Source organism: Hyalella azteca, unplaced genomic scaffold (assembly GCF_000764305.2).
Source record: "Hyalella azteca isolate HAZT.00-mixed unplaced genomic scaffold, Hazt_2.0.2 contig8592, whole genome shotgun sequence".
Classification (NCBI taxonomy): Eukaryota; Metazoa; Arthropoda; class Malacostraca; order Amphipoda; family Hyalellidae; genus Hyalella; species Hyalella azteca.
Window position 1 is genome coordinate 162702 of NW_025938681.1, and position 8426 is coordinate 171127.

At 46.1% G+C, this 8426-nt stretch overlaps 1 long non-coding RNA gene across 1 annotated transcript in view; it reads right to left on the reverse strand.

Moving 5' to 3' along the window:
• Positions 1–148: 148 nt before the first annotated feature.
• LOC125178287 overlaps positions 149–8426 on the reverse strand; it is a 12894-nt gene continuing 4616 nt past the window's right edge. Inside the window, exon 2 of the long non-coding RNA XR_007156842.1 lies at positions 149–1520. This is a non-coding gene — a long non-coding RNA (uncharacterized LOC125178287). The remainder of the gene's footprint in view (positions 1521–8426) is intronic.

Here is an 8426-nt window from a genome sequence, read left to right on the forward strand (position 1 = left end):
AGATGTGTATAAGAGACAAGTATATTGTATTGGTTTATTGCTGTTTCTGAGCAGTATATTGTATTGGTTTATTGTTGCCACTGAGCAGTATATTGTATTGGTTTATTGCTGTTTCTGAGCAGTATATTGTATTGGTTTATTGTTGCCACTGAGCCGTATATTGTATTGGTTTATTGCTGTTTCTGAGCAGTATATTGTATTGGTTTATTGTTGCCACTGAGCCGTATATTGTATTGGTTTATTGTTGTTTCTGAGCAGTATATTGTATTGGTATGGCGATGGACATACGCTAGCCCCATGCCTCAGCTGGTGGATGTTGCAAGAAGACGGTGGATACGAAGACGCAAAAGGATTGTGGATCTTAATAACAGCGAAGTTTTGCTGGATTCTGTAGACATAAGTGCCAACGAGGCGTTCATTTGGTAAAGTTTTCTCGAACATGGTTTTCGTTGCCGTAGTCAATTACATTATTGGTGAGTTACAGTAATTTTTCGTTGATCGTCACATTAATTTTTCGTCGATTAAGTGCAGCACGGATAAGAAAAGTTTAAATGTGTGCCTTTCAAATAGGAAAAGTTATCGCTGCGACCGAAATTAACCAGCTTTTATATAAAGCATGATAATTTCAGTGCGTGAGAAGGATAAACTAAAGCAAAACTCCTTGAACTTTTGTGCGAAGTAAACAAAAGAAAGGAATGGCTTCAATCACCGAACTTCTCGCGTGACAAACTTGCGTCCACCATAGCAGGTCTCGAAAGTCCACTCGTGAGTCATGATAAGCGTATCATTTACGCTCATTTCATTGTGTAAAGCAAATATAATGTTCATAAATTTTTCATCACGGTGCATTATATGTATAGTGCAATACAACTGCTGTAAAATCGAAGCCTAATTAAAGGCACAAGCGTTCAGAAGTCACCACAGATCACGTAAAGGCACACAAAATGAGTTCTTTATACGTCACTAGTAGCAACACCTACATTGTTTCTACCATGCTTCATTATTAACCGTGTCTTCATTGTTTCATCATTTAGTAACACCTTCACTGTAACGGTCATACGTTAAAACTGGCAAGCAATACATTCATTTTCTTAACACATCCGTCATTTCTGGCCATTCCACTGAAGTGTGGAACTTGATATTGCAAATTTTCTTTCAATATTGAGATTTTCATTGAGTTTTTCAGTGAAATTTTCGGTGAGCTTTTCAGTGAGATTTTCAGTGAAATTTTCGGTGAAATTTTCAGTGAGCTTTTCAGTGAGATTTTCAGCGAGATTTTCTGTGAAATTTTCAGTGAGCTTTAAGGAGAATATCAATGAAGAACTTCCGGGTCACAGCTGCCTACAAAAGGAAGAAGATAAGGCGATGTGTCGGTGTTATTTATGACACTATGGTGTTATACCACTAAGGTGTTAGGGCACTATATGGTGTCAGGACACTGTGGTGTTAGGGCACTATGGTGAGGCAGATGTGAATCCTTAAGTCTAGAGGTGAAGGACCATTTTTTTGGGCCGATGAACCTGCAAAAAAAAAACAGATAAATTAGCAGATAAAATGGTGCATTCAGAGACAAAAAACTGACAGAGACGTGTTCAGAACAATAACGTGACAGAGACATCTTGCTTTAAAACTGACGTTCCCGCGACGTAGTTTAGTTCAGATCAATTATCAAGACTTGTTGATAATTAATTGTTTACTTGTATGCACTTGTCCGACAGTATATAGGCATAGAATATATTCAGGAGATAAAAATGATAAGCTTATAATTTATATTACCTATAGTATATTATACATTATTGCAAGTACATGGCATGCATTCACGTTCACTAACTGGGTTGAAAACTTGCGTTCCGCCATCGCCGTGTGCAATTTGTAATTTTTGAAAAAATTACAAAATCTTTTGGAAAATTTTTAGAACGCAATTTTCCCCAGGCGCAGGCACGTCAAATAAAAAAATGTGAATAATCAATGAAATTAACGGCTATACGTTCTTAATTCATCACTGGCATTATATATTCATATGTTGAACATTTAAATTTAATCCCTATTTTCTTTTAATATTTGCATTTTTATGCAAAATCTTTCTCACGGTTCCAGGTTAATTAAAACTTTACATTCAAAATCAGTAAATCCCTCCAAAATTTTCTGTATTTCATCTTCGTCTAGTCATTTTATAACTGCGTTCATTATCTTTCACGATCTTATTCTTCTGTCGTAAACTATGTTAAGTTACTCGCTTTAGAATTCTCACTATCTTATTCTTCTACCATAAACTATGTTAAGATACTCGCTTTAGAATGTTCACTATCTTATTCTTCTACCATAAACTATGTTAAGTTACTTGCTTTTGAATGTTCACGATCTTATTCTTCTACCATAAATTATTTTAAGTTACTCGTTGAAGTTAGAGTTAAGTTATCTATACTTAGTTAAGGAAGTGCCTATATATATATATATATATAGGGTGTCGCACGAAACAGAAATATTTTAAAAACTAAAAACTTCGGTAAAATGACTGCCACTACAGCGGCAACCACAATTTGCTTCCGCCATTTCTCCTCTAAATTTTCCTTTTAGTTTATTTCAATGTAATTTCGGTACCTGATACGGCATTCATTTTGATATGCATTATTCTATATTATATATAAATATATCTATATTATATATAAATGTTTCAAGGACTACTACACACAGGACATGCATAGCCTATGTCCAGCCTCTGCTAGCAGAGGCGATCGCCTACACTATGAAAATGCTGGTGTTTTAGTGGCATCAACAAATGATATGCCCATAATTGTTTCATACAATAGACATTGTAATACTATTGTATGAAACAATTATGGGCATATCATTTGTTGATGCCACTAAAACAACAGCATTTTCATAGTGTAGGCGATCGCCTCTGCTAGCAGAGGCTGGACATAGGCTATGCATGTCCTGTGTGTAGTAGTCCTTGAAATGTTTCTATATACTAATTTACCTTCTACTATGTAGTCTACTATACGGCAGGGTGGCCCACAGGTTACAGTTCAGAATATATCAAAATTGGAGCAGTGAGTTGTTGTTTCGAAACCCCAGTAAGCTGTAAGAACTATGCGATGGCATGAGTAGGCGACAAGCTATAATTGACCTGCCAACGCTTGCATAAATGCTACAGTTATTAGTAGCATTCAGGATGGGTTTACGCTTTCATTTTCCTGGTCATTCATAGTACATTCTTAATTACCTTCATTTGTACACCAGCATCATATGTACACCTCATGACCAGCATCATATGTACACCTCATGACCAGCATCATATGTACACCTCATGACCAGCATCATATGTACACCTCATGACCAGCATCATGTGTACACCTCATGACCAGCATCATATGTACACCTCATGACCAGCATCATATGTACACCCTTCATTATGTACAAACATTTCTCCGTGTCTCACATTTAATATCAGTACAGACAAGCTTAGCACAATTGCGATGTAACACGACGATCATGCGCCACTGAAGTAAATGATGGGTCATGGTGTCCAAAAACTGACACACTTTCTGCCCGTAGCAATGATACGCCTTTTACAGTGGGTCACGATGACTCACAGAAAGAATAGAAGTGTCGGCGTTGAAGACATAGGCCCATGGCAATATTATTATTACAAGAATATTTGGACAAAATCTCGCTCACTTCTCTGAGCGTGACGGTTATAGTTAAAAAATTGCAATAGACATAATTCCAGCGGTGGCAGCTATAAAAAAATACGGCAAATACTTTCTTGAACTAAAACTGAATTGGAGGCACGAAGAGCAGCAATGCTCACCATCGTCGTCACCTTCACGACCACGCAGCCGCCAGCAAGCCAGCGGTGACTCATGCCACACGCACACGGCGTCCACGCACACGGCGTCTACGCACACGGCGTCCACGCACACGGCGTCCACGCACACATGGGGGTCCCAGACATACACGGCGTACACGCACACGGCGTCCACGCACACATGGGGGTCCCAGACATACACGGCGTACACGCACACGGCGTCCACGCACACATGGGGGTCCCAGACATACACGGCGTACACGCACACGGCGTCCACGCACACATGGGGGTCCCAGACATACACGGCGTACACGCACACGGCGTCCACGCACACATGGGGGTCCCAGACATACACGGCGTACACGCACACGGCGTCCACGCACACATGGGGGTCCCAGACATACACGGCGTACACGCACACGGCGTCCACGCACACATGGGGGTCCCAGACATACACGGCGTACACGCACACGGCGTCCACGCACACATGGGGGTCCCAGACATACACGGCGTACACGCACACGGCGTCCACGCACACATGGGGGTCCCAGACATACACGGCGTACACGCACACGGCGTCCACGCACACATGGGGGTCCCAGACATACACGGCGTACACGCACACGGCGTCCACGCACACATGGGGGTCCCAGACATACACGGCGTACACGCACACGGCGTCCACGCACACATGGGGGTCCCAGACATACACGGCGTACACGCACACGGCGTCCACGCACACATGGGGGTCCCAGACATACACGGCGTACACGCACACGGCGTCCACGCACACATGGGGGTCCCAGACATACACGGCGTACACGCACACGGCGTCCACGCACACATGGGGGTCCCAGACATACACGGCGTACACGCACACGGCGTCCACGCACACATGGGGGTCCCAGACATACACGGCGTACACGCACACGGCGTCCACGCACACATGGGGGTCCCAGACATACACGGCGTACACGCACACGGCGTCCACGCACACATGGGGGTCCCAGACATACACGGCGTACACGCACACGGCGTCCACGCACACATGGGGGTCCCAGACATACACGGCGTACACGCACACGGCGTCCACGCACACATGGGGGTCCCAGACATACACGGCGTACACGCACACGGCGTCCACGCACACATGGGGGTCCCAGACATACACGGCGTACACGCACACGGCGTCCACGCACACATGGGGGTCCCAGACATACACGGCGTACACGCACACGGCGTCCACGCACACATGGGGGTCCCAGACATACACGGCGTACACGCACACGGCGTCCACGCACACATGGGGGTCCCAGACATACACGGCGTACACGCACACGGCGTCCACGCACACATGGGGGTCCCAGACATACACGGCGTACACGCACACGGCGTCCACGCACACATGGGGGTCCCAGACATACACGGCGTACACGCACACGGCGTCCACGCACACATGGGGGTCCCAGACATACACGGCGTACACGCACACGGCGTCCACGCACACATGGGGGTCCCAGACATACACGGCGTACACGCACACGGCGTCCACGCACACATGGGGGTCCCAGACATACACGGCGTACACGCACACGGCGTCCACGCACACATGGGGGTCCCAGACATACACGGCGTACACGCACACGGCGTCCACGCACACATGGGGGTCCCAGACATACACGGCGTACACGCACACGGCGTCCACGCACACATGGGGGTCCCAGACATACACGGCNGTCATTCATGCGTCGGGAGGAGCGTCATTCATTATTCAACTGCTGGATGATGGCCGACATTCACGAAGGCCGGTCACAATATGGCGGGCTTTCGTTCATTCATGCAAAGGTCGCAGCAATGAAAAAATTCCAATAGTTCTTATATAGTAGCCTGTTTATTATAGCAATTATTATCATTGTTATTATTATTATTATTTCAATTATTATTACACTACGAAGCGATTGTCGCGGCGTCTGGTTCAAACGAACTTCCGGTGCAAGTAACTTATACGTTTGATAACGAAAGAAAAATATTGAAAACCATCAACTGGGGTGACTTCTGCCACCACTACAACCGAAAACAAATGAAATAAATAATATATAAAAAATATATTATAAAATAATAAACGTTGGCCAAATGACTGGGGAGACTTTGACCAATGTTTATTATTTTGTTTTGCTAACATTTGTTTCTGTTGTAGGTTGGCCGAAGTGACCCCAGTTGACGTAACCTTATAAACCTATCGGCCAACTAGTGCTGCTTATCTATGTTGTTGTTGATATTATAATTAATTTGGCATTCATTTCCATCACAGTCAACCAACGCGCTGCCAGTCCCGCCACAGTCAACCAACGCGCTGTCAGTCCCGCCACAGTCAACTAACGCGCTGTCAGTCCCGCCACAGTCAACCATCGCGCTGCCAGTCCCGCCACAGTCAACCAACGCGCTGCCAGTCCCGCCACCTGTCTCTTATACACATCTAGATGTGTATAAGAGACAGGAGCGCAACAGCAACAGCCCAACAGCAGGAGCACAACAGCAACAGCCCAACAGCNGTCTCACTCAGCTGGCTGTTGCCGCGTCTCACTCAGCTGGCTGTTGCCGCGTCCCACTCAGCTGGCTGTTGCCGCGTCCCACTCAGCTGGCTGTTGCCGCGTCCCACTCAGCTGGCTGTTGCCGCGTCTCACTCAGCTGGCTGTTGCCGCGTCTCACTCAGCTGGCTGTTGCCGCGTCCCACTCAGCTGGCTGTTGCCGCGTCCCACTCAGCTGGCTGTTGCCGCGTCTCACTCAGCTGGCTGTTGCCGCGTCTCACTCAGCTGGCTGTTGCCGCGTCTCACTCAGCTGGCTGTTGCCGCGTCCCACTCAGCTGGCTGTTGCCGCGTCCCACTCAGCTGGCTGTTGCCGCGTCTCACTCAGCTGGCTGTTGCCGCGTCTCACTCAGCTGGCTGTTGCCGCGTCCCACTCAGCTGGCTGTTGCCGCGTCCCACTCAGCTGGCTGTTGCCGCGTCTCACTCAGCTGGCTGTTGCCGCGTCTCACTCAGCTGGCTGTTGCCGCGTCTCACTCAGCTGGCTGTTGCCGCGTCCCACTCAGCTGGCTGTTGCCGCGTCTCACTCAGCTGGCTGTTGCCGCGTCTCACTCAGCTGGCTGTTGCCGCGTCTCACTCAGCTGGCTGTTGCCGCGTCCCACTCAGCTGGCTGTTGCCGCGTCCCACTCAGCTGGCTGTTGCCGCGTCTCACTCAGCTGGCTGTTGCCGCGTCTCACTCAGCTGGCTGTTGCCGCGTCCCACTCAGCTGGCTGTTGCCGCGTCTCACTCAGCTGGCTGTTGCCGCGTCTCACTCAGCTGGCTGTTGCCGCGTCTCACTCAGCTGGCTGTTGCCGCGTCCCACTCAGCTGGCTGTTGCCGCGTCCCACTCAGCTGGCTGTTGCCGCGGCAACGGAGTGAGTCAGACGGCAACGGGAGGTTATGATGAAGTCATGATGAATCTTCCCAGACGCAAGTGTGTCAACGTGACCCACTCGTTATTCAGAATGTCATTAATATGATATAACAATATGCGTTTAAAGATTAATTTTTAAAGAATCCAGTGTCTCCGATGTTACAAATGTAAAATGAATTTCAAATTTTATTTTCATATACAAAAAAAAAATAATTTTCAATATACAAAAAAATTAAATTTTCAAAATTATATATTCTGTCTATTGATTGATTCATGCATTGTCTCCAACTTTACGCAAGTGTGCAAAATTTCAGGTCGATTGGAGAGGTTGAAGTGTGTTAAATATCGATTATAAGATTTGTAGCAAACAAACAACAAGAAGTGAAGTTAAAGAGAAGTGTTCAAATAAAGAGGCAGTTTATGCGTTTTTGTGGGTCATTTTGACCCGGTTTGGCCCGGCAAAAAGGGTGTATCAGTGCTACGCGGCCGCTCTCTGGTCTATATTAAATTAACTTTAAATCTTACAATCGATATTTAACACACTTTTACCTCCATCGATTTGATATTTTACACACTTGCGTAAAGTCGGCGAAAATGCACGAATCAATTGACAGAATATAAAATTTGGCAAAACTTAATTTTTTTTATTTTCAAAAAATAAAATTCAAAATTACTTTTTGTAATACTTTACAATAAAATTAAAAATTCATTGTACATGTGTAACATCGGAGACACTGGATTCTTTGGAAGTGTTGTCTTTAAAAATAAATTTTTGAACGCATATTTGAACAAAATCTCACAGATTACCTGTAAAAATAATTTTTTTAACACATATTTGAACAAAATCTCACAGATTCCGCTGAGTGAGCGCAGACGACAGGTGCATGCACTGGATATGGGTCAGCTTGACTCACCAATGAGTGAGATTACATCCTGGAACTTTTACCCACATTCATTAGGTACGCTGACTCATACATTATATTGTACACAGGCGTACATACATATATACATGTGTGAATGATGTAACTGTGTGGGTGACGTGGCTGAGTCAACCTTAGAATGTGAGTCATTGAGTCATGCATGCCACACACGCCACACGCGCCACCGCCGTCCCACACTTCCCTCCCCTTATGCCACACAAGCCACAGCCACACACGCCACAGCCACACACGCCACCGCC